Here is a 14,788-nt window from a genome sequence, read left to right as displayed (position 1 = left end):
TTAGATACAGCTGGAGCTACAGCAAACGTGCTACATCATATAAGTAGAAAACTTAAAACTTAACAATTCAATCACGGTTTACAGCAAAAATAAAAAATACCTGATCTGCTGCCTGTTCTACATACCACGCCTTTATCTGCCTCTAGCCCTTAGAAACGGACAAAATAACACGGAAAACATAGTTCTTCACCCTTTCGCAATGACTATTCGTAAATCCCAAATACAGAGATGATCCTCAATTACAAAATGATTTTTGAGCAGGGTTTCAAAAAGTTAGAATCAGATGCATTACATTGGTGATGCTTTTGTAATATTGAACCACTTATCACTTTTCGAGACCAGCAGCGAATGTTGGACAGACTACGTTTTCTTTTCTTTGCTTATTTAATTTAATGTTTTGATTCTATCTCGAAAGTGAGGGAGTCAAAATTTTTCAATCTCTTTTCCATTTCTTCGTTTACTACAGGACATCATAGGTACAAAATACCGAAAATATATTATTTCAGAAACCGGGTGTCTTGAGTGGTTTTACGAGTCAGGTTAAATTCGCACAAAAAACCGAAAATCGAGAGTTTCAACGATTACCGCCATCTACGGGTATCAGAAGTCACAATTGTTGAGCTTTCCGCAGGTACTGAATAATGCATGGACATAGATTCACACTGGCGACCAATGTGGCCCAAAGATTTTCGGAAGCTTTAGGATGGAAGCTTAGCGATCAACGTACGATCGACGTTGAGGTTAACTGAGGCTGAGCATGAGTACTTATTGCCCAACGTGTAAGGAAGAAAACATGCCCTGGTGTTAAAAAGACCCATCTTGCGATGCGCGCTAATCGTGTTCTACGGAAACCACTTAAAACCCAAAAACAGGGGGTCAAACGAGGAATTAAATTCCGCTCCAGAAAATTTACAGAGCCGTTTTACGCCTACTGTCGTTCCGATGTTCTTTTCATATAATTTATTGACCTTTGGCGTTAACCATTTAGCCAGAGAAGTGAGTAATTACAGATTTGGTACACAATATCACTCATACAACATACATATTAGAAATTACATTAATTCCAGGTAAACTTCATGGTACAGTATGTGCATTCAAGCACTCGACACAGTCCATACATCACAATTTCTTACGCTGGAACTTTGAGTATGGCTTATAACAGGATATCCGCTTCTTGCGGAAACTGGGCATCACCGACATAGTCCATTGTGGTCAACTGTGAAACAGATCCATCACAGATGTGAGGATGTCCTGCTCTGAGCATGGCATTAAGAAACTTGCGGCGTTGTCTGTCATAGCGCGAACATCCCAATCTCACATTCTTGAGGTCTGCAATTTCAGTTGGATAGTCCGAACTTTCATCCTGCAAAGATGTCAAGGGTAACCAAGCCGGAAGCGCGTTACAGTAGTGTCGTTCCGATGTAGTCTTATCCTTGAACTCTGTCGAGTGCAGCTGCTCAATGTCGCCTCGGTTTTCACTTTGTCGCTGACTGCATGCCAAGGAGACTGGTTCAAATGGCTCTGAGCACTATGGTACTTAACTGCTGTGGCATCAGTCCCCTAGAACTTAGAACTACTTAAACCTAACTAACCTAAGGACATCACACACATCCATGCCCGAGGCAGGATTCGAACCTGCGACCGTATCGGCCGCGCGGTTCCAAACTGAAGCGCCGAGAACCGCTCGGCCACACTGGCCGGCTGCACCACAGGAAGTACCATTGAGGACACGTGGGGCATTGAGGGACTGTGTACAGCGTACTGCCAGATAAGACACATGGGAGGACCAAGAGAGTTTCCTATAGAGCATGAGCCCCAGGAATTTCGTAGTTTCAACGAACGAAAGGGCAACAGGCCCAAGATGTAAAGATGGTGCGAGAAACCATTTGCGCCGCCAGAAATTCACACAAACCGTTTTGTGAGTGGAAAAACGAAAGCCATTGGTGATGCTCCATGAGTAAAGACGATCGAGGCATCGTTCAATGAGAGAGGTCCGTGGTGAATTGCAACAGATATCACAATCATCAACAAAAAGGGAGCCGGAGATGCCTGGTGTGAGACAGGCCATTACAGGGTTAATGGCGATAGCAAAAAGGACGACGCTTAGGACATAACCCTGAGGCACACCGTTTTCCAACACAGATGGAGTAGAAACACTATCCCGTCCACACGAAGAGTTTTTTGTGTAATACCAGTGGCATATTGCACTACAGAAAATCTATAGTATGGAAAAAGACCAAACGCATATGATCATTAGTTTACTGTTTTGTTCCTCGGTAGTTTATAATAGCGCTTGGTTGATACATGTCATCTGGCGGCTTCTATTGCACCATCAGGTATCAATACTTGGCACTGCCACATAAAATTTCTAAAGCGTCTGACAGCAAATAACAAAGAGGAATGTCCACAAACAACTGCTTTCGGGAAATCATGCGCTGAAAACGTATCATCGAATGGAAAAATTACTTCTTGTAAGAGACAGTGGACATTTATAGCACTATGAGGCGTTTATTTAAACATTTTATTTGCTTCCTCTGTTAATTTTAATTCGTATTCGCATTTCATAGGAGAATAAATTAAATCTGGGAAGATAACTGCTAAGCACGCGTCTGAGCGTCCCTTTACACTGCAGAGATTTCAATGACTCGCACGTCCAGCCTACCAGTGCCACATTATTCAATGTTATTCCGAAAGCGGAAAAAGGAAAGCACGGACTCAGCTCGCACGGTGGAGAGGCGTATTTACCAACGCAAATTTAATCAAAGCGGCCGGTTCGGTGCGCTGGATATATAATTTCCAACGACGAATGTTATACTTTGCAGCGCCGTAATTTATTCGGCAAATTCAGACGGTGGCGCAAAGAGGACGTTTCGGGGATTTGCGAGCACGCGTGCCCCGCCGCAGTCCAGTCCAGCGGGGCTCGGCCGCGCTGCCTGCACCAGCCACGCCGCTTTCTGACAATATGAAGCCGTGGCGGCAGCGAGATGGTTCCCTGCCTAACAGATCCGTCACACACTGAATCAGGCAGCGCTCAGCGTTTTCTTGCCTGATGCAGTTCGCTTTAGAACAACATGGAAATACGAGCTCAAGGATTTGGATGGTACTCTCCGTATATGTTTTCTTTTTAGCCTTGTTACTTAAAGGAGGTTAACTGTACATTTTCAGTGAAAGGGAGGCTCCAATGGAGCAGTGGAATTGTTACTGATAATAACCGTTAAACCAGATTCACTGAGCTCGCACATGCGAACAACCCTGAATGCTTCACTCTGCACGAACAGGTTACAGTTACATTCTGAGAAAACAATCCACTTACACAAAAAACTAGTATCGTCGTAACTGCCGCCTGCTTCACATCTCCTGTGCAGCAAGCTACGTAAATTTAAGTATTAACTATGTTTTTCTTACCTGTCACTCCTTTTTCCGTGTGTTTTTGCTTTTAGGAAGCTTTAATTTTCGAGTAAAAAGTGTCTAGTAACCATAGTTTAGTCAGCCATCAGCCGCCTTTAGTGAATTAGCAGTCTAGTTAAAAGTTGATTACTTAACTCTCTACAGTAAATTGTTGATTTCTTAGGATGGATAGGATGTGTGATTGCTGCGTACGGACGCAGGAGGAGCTGGCCACTGTTCGCGAACATCTGAACGTGCTGATGGGCACGGTCAGCCATCTTCAAGCTGCTGCCTCGGAGTGTAGCGGCAGAGGGGAGTCTGGTGCGTCGCATGGTACACCCCAGGTGTTACATGCTTCACCCACTGTCCCTGCTGTCGAGACATCTTCGCGAGTACCGGGCGCGGTTGGGCCATCTTCTCCCCAAGGGGAGTGGCGGGTTCAACGGCGTTCACGGCGCACGAGGCGGAGGGTCAATGTGGAGGCTGGCCGTGTGGCATCGCCCGCTCTGCCTGTGAGTGGACATGTGGCCGCTTCTTCAGCAAGGTCTGAGCAGGCACACGGGGGGAGGGGTTTATTAGTGATTGGGAGCTCCAGTGTTAGGCGAGTGATGGAGCCCCTTAGGTAAATAGTGGAAAGGTCGGGGAAGAAGACCAGTGTTCACTCTGTCTGCTTGCCGGGGGGAGGGGGGGGGGGGGGGGCGCGGTCTCATCCGAGATGTGGAGGAGGGCCTGCCGGCGGCGATAGAGCGCAATGGGTGCACCCGACTGCAAATAGTAGCTCATGTCGGCACCAATGACTCCTGCCGTCTGGGTTCAGAGGTCATCCTCAGTTCAAACAGGCGGTTGCAGAGTTAGTGAAGGCGGAAAGCCTCGCTCGCGGGGTGGAATCTGAGCTAACAATTTGTAGTGTCGTTCCCAGAACCGATCGCGGTCCTCTGGTTTGGAGCCGAGTGGAAGGCTTAAACCAGATGCTCAGACGAATCTGCGGAGATCTGGGGTGCAAATTTCTCGACCTCCGCTATCGGGTGAAGAAACGTAGGGTCCCCCTGAATAGGTCAAGCGTGCACTACACGCAGGAAGCGGCTACAAGGGTAGCGGAGTACGTGTGGAGTGCACAAGTGGGTTTTTTAGGTTAGAGAATTCCCTCCCTAGGCCCCACAAGACGCCTTCTGAGACAAGACAAGGTAGCAGTAGGCAAAACGCAGCAACAAATGACAATGTTAATGTGGTAATAGTAAACTGTAGGAGCGTCTATAGGAAGGTCCCAGAACTGCTCTCATTAATAAACGGTTACACTGCCCACGTAGTACTAGGGACGGGAAGTTGGCAGAAACCAGATGTAAACAGTAATTAAATTCTAAATTCAGATTGGAATGTATACCGCAGAGACAAGCTGGACAGTGAAGGGGGAGGCGTGTTTATAGCGATAAAAAGTGCAGTACTATCGAAGGAAATTGACGGAGATCCGAAATCTGAAACAATTTGGGTGAAGGTCACGATTAAAGCAGGCTCAAACATGGTAATTGGATGTCTCTATAGGCCCACTGGCTCAGCAGCTGTTATGGCAGAACACGTGAAGGAAAATTTTGAAAATATTTCGAGTAGATAGACCATGTTATAGTTTTGGGTGGAGAGTTTAATTTACCAAATACAGACTGGGAGACTCAAACGTTTATAACGGGTGGCAGGCACAAAGAATCCAGTGAAATTTTTTAAGTGCATTGTCTGAAAACTACCTTGATCAGTTAAACAGAGAACCTACTCGTGGCGATAACATATTAGACCTTCTGTTGACAAACAGACCCGAACTATTTGAAACAGTTAACGCAGAAGAGGGAATCAGCGATCATAAAGCGATTACAGCATCGGTGATTTCAGCCGTAAATAGAAATATTAAAAAAGATAGGAAGATTTTTCTGTTTAGCAAAAGTGACAAAAAGCAGATTTCAGAGTACTTGACTGCTCAACACAAAGGGTTTATCTCAAGTACAGATAGTGTTGAGGATCAGTGGACAAAGTTCAAAACCATCGTACAATATGCATTAGATGAGTGTGTATGCCAAGCAAGATCGTAAGAGATGGGAAAGAGTCATCGTGGCACAACAACCGACTTAGAAAACTGCTACGGAAGCAAAGAGAACTTCACAACTAACATAAACAGAGTCAAAAAAGCCTTGCAGACAAACAAAAATTACACGAAGCGAAATGTAGTCTGAGGAGGGCTATGAGAGAGGCGTAGAGAGGCGTTCAACGAATTCGAAAGTAAAGTTCTATGTACGGACTTGGCAGAAAATCCTAAGAAATCTTGATCTTATGTCAAAGCGGTAGGTGTATCAAAACAAAATGTCCAGACACTCCGTGACCAAAATGGTACTGAAACAAAGGATGACAGACTAATGGCCGAAATACTAAATGTGTTTTTCCAAAGCTGTTTCACAGAGGAAGACTGCACTGTAGTTCCTTCTCTAGATTGTCGCACAGATGACAAAATGGTAGATATCGAATTAGATGACAGAGGGATAGAAAAACAACTAAAATCGCTCAAAAGAGGAAAGGCCGCTGGACCTGATGGGATACCAGTTCCATTTTACACAGAGTACGCGAAGGCACTTGCCCCCCTTCTTGCAGCGGTGTACCGTAGGTCTCTAGAAGAGCGTAGCGTTCCGAAAGATTGGGAAAGGGCACAGATCATCCCCGTTTTCAAGAAGAGACGTCGAACAGGTGTGCAGAAATGTAGATCTATATCTCTAACGTTGATCAGTTGTAGAATTTTGGAACACGTATTATGTTCGAGTATAATGACTTTTCTGGAGACTAGACATCTACTCTGTAGGAATAAGCATGAGTATCGAAAAAGATGATCGTATGAAACCCAGCCCGCGCTATTCGTCCACGAGACCCAGAGGGCCATAGACACGGATTCCCAGGTAGATACCATGTTTCTTGACTTCCGCAAGGCGTTTGATACAGTTCCCCACAGTCGTTTAATGAAAAAAGTAAGAGCATATGGACTATCAGGTCAATTGTGTGATTGGATTGAAGAGTTCCTAGATAACAGAACGCAGCATGTCATTCTCAATGGAGAGAAGTCTTCCGAAGTAAGGGTCATTTCAGGTGTGCTGCAGGAGAATGTCGTAGGACCGTTGCTATTCGCAATATACATAAATGACCTTGTGGATAACATCGGAAGTTCACTGAGGCTTTTTGCGGTTGATGCGGTAGTATATCGAGAAGTTGTAACAATGGAAAACTGTACTGAAATGAAGGAAGATCTGCAACGAATTGACGCATGGTGCAGGGAATGGCAATTGAATCTCAATGTAGACAAGTGTAATGTGCTGCGAATACATAGAAAGAAAGATCCTTCATCATTTAGCTACAATATAGCAGGTCAGCAACTGAAAGCAGTTAATTCCCTAAATTATCTGGGAGTAGGCATTAGGAGTGATTTAAAATGGAATGACCATATAAAATTAATCGTCGGTAAAGCAGATGCCAGACTGAGATTCATCGGAAGAATCCTAAGGAAATGTAGTCCGAAAACAACAGTACACTTGTTCGCCCACTGCTTGAATACTGCTCACCGGTGTGGGATCCGTACCAGATAGGGTTGATAGAGAAGATCCAACGGATAGAAGCGCGCTTCGTCACAGGATCATTTAGTAATCGCGAAAGCGTTACGGAGATGATAGATAAACTCCAGTGGAAGACGCTGCAAGAGAGACGATCAGTAGCTCGGTACGGGCTTTTGTTGAAGTTTCGAGAACCTACCTTCACCGAGGAGTCAAGCAGTATATTGCTCCCTCCTACGTATATCTCGCGAAGAGACCATGAGGATAAAATCAGAGACATTAGAGCCCACACAGAGGCATACCGACAATCTTTCTTTCCACGAACAGTATGAGATTGGAATAGAAGGGAGAACCGATAGAGGTACTCAAGGTACACTCCGCCACACACCGTCAGGTGGCTTGCGGAGTATTGATATAGACGTAGAAATAGATCTTCTTTTAAGAAACGTATTACCTGTTGGGTACCATTATTCTAACCATATTAACCATCCTATCACTATATATTTAATAAAATACGAAAGATAAAAAACTGCGCTGCTATCCCCATGACTTAAATCGTATAAATAATTAGCAGAAAGCTGTCGTCACCACGGGGCTGCTTGAAACACCACATTCCTTTACTAGGAACGGTTCATCAGAGGTGGTGCCTGTGCGCTTTCCTTTCATCTGCTAAATGACTCACGCCGTCATTTATAGAGGGACCAGGCATAACGTGCATTGACAACGGCAACGGATCTTGTCTTTTTCACATATAAAAATCATTGTCCAAACTGAAAGTGACATTCGAACACTATAACCCACCCGAAATCGGACTCCTTCGGCTTTTTAAAATCTGACGCATCCTTCGAATCAAATACCAACCGAAATAAGCAACTAAAATCGACAGGACACGCAGGTCTATCGTTTTCAAGAAATACTTTTATACATGGTGTTTCAACTAGTATCCGCCTCTAGAAAACTTCGTAATCACTGAAAATTTACAAACCATATTTCTAAATCGAACCGTTTTTATGTGCTATAGATCGTTAAGCAACTATAGAAATTGACTGAATTCTATGGTATTCGAAAGTTGGAGTAAAGCTGATAAGAAAAGAAAAGGGAACTAAATCTATTACGTAATTCTTGAAGGAAGTATATGGATGTCTAAAAGCCAAACACATGTATCTGCAATGGAATAAAAATACGAAACTTTTCATTTCTGTTTGGGGATTTATGGGAATTCCAGACGAATTTGTTATCGATGCACATTATTCTGCACTGTCACGAGATAGCGAGGCGCTATGTATTATTTTTCCAATCATTTACAGACTCTCAGCAAAGACACATAGAATCTCCGAGCATTAGCATCTCTAAATGAAGAGTATTTATTCCAACCGTCGCTAGTGAAAAGTAGTGAGGAATGATAAGGGTTTAATATCGAATCGACGACGAAGTACAAGGTCGGATTTGGCAAATATAAGGCAGGAAATAGATCGTGGTCCTTCTAAGGATCAATCACGTTCTTTCTGAAATGTACTTTAGGAAACCCCGTGGAAAACTTAATCTGGATCGTCAGGCTTGGTTTTGGGACCTCCTGCTCTCGAATGCAAACAAAATGTCTCATTCAATTGGTTATCATGCTCGATTCACTGTTACAATTGGTTATCATGCTCGATTCACTGTCATCGATGACTACTAGCTTCTCTTTCGTTCCGAGCTAACTTCTCTTTCGTTTCGAAGGATGTTCTGCTTTTCACAAATTCGGTAAATGATGTAGGTTCCATCTGAGTAGCAAAAAATTCAGTTTAGCAATAACCTCCGTAACTCGTCCAAAGCAGGCTATCAAATTAAAATTAACCGCAATGTTGCAACAAATGGCATCGCAGTAATTTTCATTGATCTGATCCCTTAAACACAGTCAGCGAAAGATGGTCCTGAGGGCTGCCAGTGCTGTTGCCAGCTTTCAACGGCGAACCGCAAATGGCTGCACGCGAAGACGGTTGTCAGCTCTGCAGAGAGCTGACATGACACCAAGGCACTGACAGTCCGAGATCAGCCACAACATATTGACCGCCTACCTAATAGCCCGTATGTCCACATTTGGCACAGATAACAGCGGTGACACGTCACAGCATGCACTTGGTAGATCGCTGGAGGGAACTGGTACCACATCTACACCCACATGTCACCAAATTCACGTAAATTCCGAAGAGGGGGGGGGGGGGAGGATGGGACGGGGGATGGGGGGGGGGGGGAGATGAGCCAGATGTGTTGGATCGGGTGAGTTGGAGAGCCTGAACATCAATTGGAACTCGCCACGGTGTTCCTCGAACCACTGCATCACTCTCCTGATGACATGGCGCAGTATGTTGTTGAAAAATGCAAATGCCAAAGGGAAACATGATTGTCATGAAGGGGTGTGCGTGGTCAACAACCAAAGTACGGTACTCCTTGGTCATTATGGTGCCTTGCACGAGCTCTGATGGACCCATGGATGTCCACGTGAATCCTTCCCAGAACATAACGGAGCCGCTGCCAGCTTGTCTCCGTCCCGCAGTACAAGTGTCAAGGAACTGTTCCCCAGGAAGACGACGAACTCGCGACCTCTAGCAGCTTGATGATGAAGGTATCGAGTTTCATCAGACCGTGCAACGCTCTGCCACTGCGCAGGCGTCCAATGCTTATGGTCACGTGCCCATTTCAGTCGTAGTTGCCAACGTCGTGGTGTTTTGGGTTGTCGGTTAAGGAGGCCTATCGTTAAGAGTGTTCGGTGTACTGTGTGTTCAGACACATTTGTACTCTGCCATCATTAAATGGTTCAAATGGCTCTGAGCACTATGCAACTTAACTTCTGAGGTCATCAGTCGCCTAGAACTTAGAACTAATTAAACCTAACTAACCTAAGGACATCACACACATCCATGCCCGAGGCAGGATTCGAACCTGCGACCGCAGCGGACGCTCGGTTCCGGACAGTAGCGCCTAGAACCGCACGGCCACTCCGGCCGTCCCCATCATTAAAGTCTTATTTTAGTTCCGCCACAGCTCGCCGCCTGTCCTGTTGTACCACACTGCCCAGCCTACGACGCCTGGCATCTGTAATGGGAGGTGGCCGCTCAACCCCACGACGTCTGGACGTGGTTTCACCTTGGTTTCGCCCCGTCTTGAAGACGCTCATCACAGCACTACTCGAACACCCGACAAGTCGTGTAGTTTCCGAAACGCTCGTGCCGAGCCTCCGGGCTATCAAAATCTGCCCACTGTCCGACTCAGATAGATCGCGCGCTTTCCCCATTCTACACACGGACAACTCGCTCACTGATACTACATGTACCGTGCGTTGTCTAGATTAGCAATCATCCCTCGCCAGGTAAAGCTGCTATCGCCTGGACGGGTTTATATTGATAGTAGGTCTGTGGCCATTATGTCCTGGCGGATCAGTGTATAGACGCTTATAAAATCGCGTTATGTGGCTGGTTGAGTTAGAAGGGCGAAGCAGCTGCTCCAAGGCCACAGCCACTGCTACGTAGCTTCTTTTGCCGAAGCTACTGTTACACATTAGACGCACGCTTATCCTTCCGCAATATCCACGTGCGCAATTTACAAAAATGATCACTTACTCGCTTCTCTTTCACTTACTCCACGGACATACAGAAAAGTCAACAGAATGTTCCACATACCCAGTGGCATGTGGTGTGGTTCCTGAAGAGGGGCAGCAGCCTTTTCAGTAGTTGCAGGGGCAACAGTCTGGATGATTGGCTGATCTGGCCTTGTAACATTAACCAAAACGGCCTTGCTGTGCTGGTACTGCGAACGGCTGAAAGCAAGGGGAAACTACAGCCGTAATTTTTCCCGAGGACATGCAGCTTTACTGTATGATTAAATGATGATGGCGTCCTCTTGGGTAAAATATTTCGGAGGTAAAATAGTCCCCCATTCGGATCTCCGGGCGGGGACTACTCAAGAGGACGTCGTTATCAGGAGAAAGAAAACTGGCGTTCTACAGATCGGAGCGTGGAATGTCAGATCCCTTAATCGGGCAGGTAGGTTAGAAAATAACTAGTTTGGACAAGAAGAGAATAGAAGCTTTCGAAATGTGGTGCTACAGAAGAATGCTGAAGATAAGGTGGGTAGATCACGTAACTAATGAGGAGGTATTGAATAGGATTGGGGAGAAGAGAAGTTTGTGACACAACTTGACTAGAAGAAGGGATCGGTTGGTAGGACATGTTCTGAGGCATCAAGGGATCACAAATTTAGCATTGGAGGGCAGCGTGGAGGGTAAAAATCGTAGAGGGAGACCAAGAGATGAATACACTAAGCAGATTCAGAAGGATGTAGGTTGCAGTAAGTACTGGGAGATGAAGAAGCTCGCACAGGATAGAGTAGCATCGAGAGCTGCATCAAACCAGTCTCAGGACTGAAGACCACAACAACAACAACAACAACAACCCAGTGGCAGAGAACTACTAGCAAAACAAAAACTTTCTGAGATCCACGATATTCGACGCGTTTTACCGTAGAAGTGATATCTGCGCGAGCATTTTTAATCTAACATATCCCTGAACAAAATTAAAATTCGCACCCGCAGTGTAAAACGCATACAGTTGAATCAGACTCCTAATAGAAGATATTGCGAAAATATCGGGTCATCAGATTTGAATGATCTGTCGTAATTAACATGTTAGTGAAGAATGGCTGCAATACTGTTTTATTCCTTCCCCAACACGTCGAATGCCGCACACACAGTGATGGATGTTTGACCGCGTGGCCTGGGCGTCCGGAGTGGTGAGAGGGGTGGCGGTGATGCTCTGTTGTGACCGCCGTGGCAGCCAACCTGTTGACCTAGAGACTTAAACTGTTTAGGATTACAACGATGGCAAAACACTATAACAAGTTACAAGCACTCATAAAAAAAGAGGGAATTACGTCGTACAATTCACTAGAATGAACAATTTACAAAACGTTCAGATGGCGATATACATTAGTTTGTACAGCGCGTTAATGCAGAAAATGAATACTTTCTCGGAACAAAAAATGAATACCGCTGCCTCGAGATTAATTTCACGCAGAAACGAATTACTCCTAAATAAAATCGTCCATTCAAAGAAATGGTAACACTATTAGAGTATTCAGTTCATTTTCTCATGAATTTCTTTCGTCTGGCAAGATCATGGCCTTCAGCCAAACATCTTCAATGAGTTCATAAAATTCATGAGCAATATATAATACTGATAAGATTTATTATCATCGTGTTAAACAATTTCATTACGTTCTTGTCGAAAGTGAGTGCTGACATCGAACAGGAACACATAACAACAGTACAGAAGGAATTAAGTGTGGAGAAGACATCGACTTTGTAAGATGGAAGGCCTTCTGGCCCTCCCACATATACCCCAGTCCATCTTCCATTATTATGTTTGATTCTGCATACATGCAAATTGCCTTTAATATGCCATGGACATACTTTGTTATGCCAATCAGTGATCGGATGCTCTGTAACAACATGTACGGGAAATAATTAGTTTGAATGACGAATGTATTTTTTTTTAATCGTTTCTCCTTCCACCTTGAGACCACTGTGGAGGTTTCAGCTGCCAGAAATGCGGCCAGCTTATACAATAGCCGCTCTGACCCAGCGATGAATGGACTGGGGACGGGCGAGGTTACCAGCCGCAGGATAGGCAGCTTAAGACGACGTCCACGGCTCGCCTTCTGATGTTGGCAATAGGCGGCTAGCGGACGCCCCAGACACTGTGTTACGAGGGTGAACGTTGTTGTCCAAAGCGGCCTGATTTGAGAGAGAGAATGGTGGACAGACGCTGCAGCCTATGGCATTGTCTGCTAGGGCCTCGCGGACGGGCTGTGCGCCACGGCGGCGCATCATGTAGAGTATGTAATTATGAGAATTCGTTGATTTCCCACACCCGAAATCTTACCGCACAGACGCCTCGCAGAGGCTGCGATTGGAAGGCTGACTCTTATATCAGCTCATGAATACGCCCGCAATGGAGATTGGCTGGAAAAGCTGTCATTGGTGGCTACGGTATTTGATTAATAGCCATTATTGCCAGAAAAACAGTTGTTAGGCCGTGACTGGCTTCTCACTACCACAACGGAGCAGAAGTTCTGGCGGAGCCGTGGCGAGGAAAACACAACAGCGTCGTCCTGATCGTCGCAGGAGTCGGACGTTAGTTACTCTTTCGCACTTCATCGAACAGTAGTTTGTTAGTCTTACCTGTCCGGTCACCCGGACAAATAGACTTTCGTGGTCGAGTTTGGAGCCATCTACCTCGGATGTCATCAGCCTCAACGCAGAGCACCAGGCCATGACTCGCACCCCAGTCGTCTACACGCAAAACTTTGCTGTTTGCGGTTATACACGCTACTCTGGCTAAGAGGAATCCGACAGTTGATTTTACGTCCCAACCTAGCGCCCTTTTCTTCACAGCGGATGCACTTAGAACCACTTTCCTTTCGGTAGCAATAGTGCGGCAAAGTGTTCGATCACTGACACGTTACCTGCGATTACAATTAATTTACATCTAATTCCGACCCCAGTCGCATATAGGTCGCTCTCATCAGCTTGTTCAGATAGGTCCTCCACTGGATTTTCCCAGTGCCTCTATCGATTTTTGTCGGTAAAAAACTGTCATTAATTCACGGCGCTTATAAGTCTCGTGCAGCTCACTCATGTTTGTCTTTGAGTCAATAAAACTCATTGTAACACTCTAGTTCAGAATTTTTTCTGTGGAACCACAGAAAGTCCCCTGCATTCCTACCAGTCATTATTTTGGAAGGGAAATAATAATCAGTCTCTTAATTACATTTATGTAAAGTTCAGCGCCTCATGAAATGTTGCATTCGGGACATTAATTCAGCATCTTTCCTTGCGCATAGTTAATGTGCACCATCATGAGTGTGGTTTGTTTCAGAGCTTCACTCTGGTCCTAATTTGCATGCCAGTTAGGGTCACCCACAACTTGTCCGTGGAACAACGAGAAATAACAGGGTGAGGTTGGCAGACGAAAATGAAAGAACAAAACACACAAGCCAGCGATGAGGAAAGTGAGCCGTGCTGCGGCTCGCGTTGGTGCTGTTTGTAGGTTTCCGCCCTCTGTTGGAGGCCAGACGGTATCGTTTAGTTGGTATGCTTGCGGTTCTCTGTTTTCTTCTCATGTTGACTGGCGCCACTCGGTTTCGCAAGCGTTGCCTGTCCGCTAGTGGCAGCAGCGGCGGGTATGGACATGTAGTAACTATTGCCCTATCTTTGGGGCGACGTCGTTGTTTTGCCGGGTCGTGTGAGTGGCGAGTTCGGTTGGGGACTGAGGAGAAGCCAGGTCCGCGCAGTGCGCGAACACGCTGGGGCCGCTGGCGGCACGCATAGACTGCCGGATGGAAGGGCTGTGGTCACGAGGGTGCACGACATCGTCGTAAACCGGATCCAGCAAGCTTTAAGATGAGTGCATTTCAATCCAAGTAGAGAAACCTCCAACAGTGTGATACGCCGCGATTCTCCACAGACTTGGGTTCGTGTTGTTGCTCGAAGTGTCGCCGAGGCGAAGAGCAGCGAGTGGAGTGCTTGGGGGGAGGCGGATCTGATTAGCTTTCCTCGACTTCTTATTACTATTTACTGCGTTCAACTTGTTACAATTTGTTAAGTTCAACCAGCGGTAATTTTTCTTGCCTGGTGGCCGCCAACGCCCCCGTTACCTGCCTTGGGGGTTAGTATACGTAACGGCAGTGTACATTTCCTCGGCCTGCCACTGCTGTCCGGTAAGGCGTGTAGTTTTGACAGCTTTCTTGATCGTAGGCCGGTTAGTGATTCCTCTACTCTGGTGGAAATGATT

The 14,788-nt window shown here is 45.8% G+C and overlaps 1 protein-coding gene across 1 annotated transcript in view; it reads right to left on the bottom strand.

The window, feature by feature from the left end:
- LOC124615605 (E3 ubiquitin-protein ligase mib1) overlaps positions 1–14,788 on the bottom strand; it is a 617,197-nt gene that overhangs the window by 331,263 nt on the left and 271,146 nt on the right. The gene's annotated exons all lie outside the window — the stretch shown is intronic.

This window comes from Schistocerca americana, chromosome 5 (assembly GCF_021461395.2).
Source record: "Schistocerca americana isolate TAMUIC-IGC-003095 chromosome 5, iqSchAmer2.1, whole genome shotgun sequence".
Lineage (NCBI taxonomy): Eukaryota > Metazoa > Arthropoda > Insecta > Orthoptera > Acrididae > Schistocerca > Schistocerca americana.
Note: the sequence above shows the minus strand (reverse complement) of the source record. Positions and strands in the feature narration are given on the sequence as shown.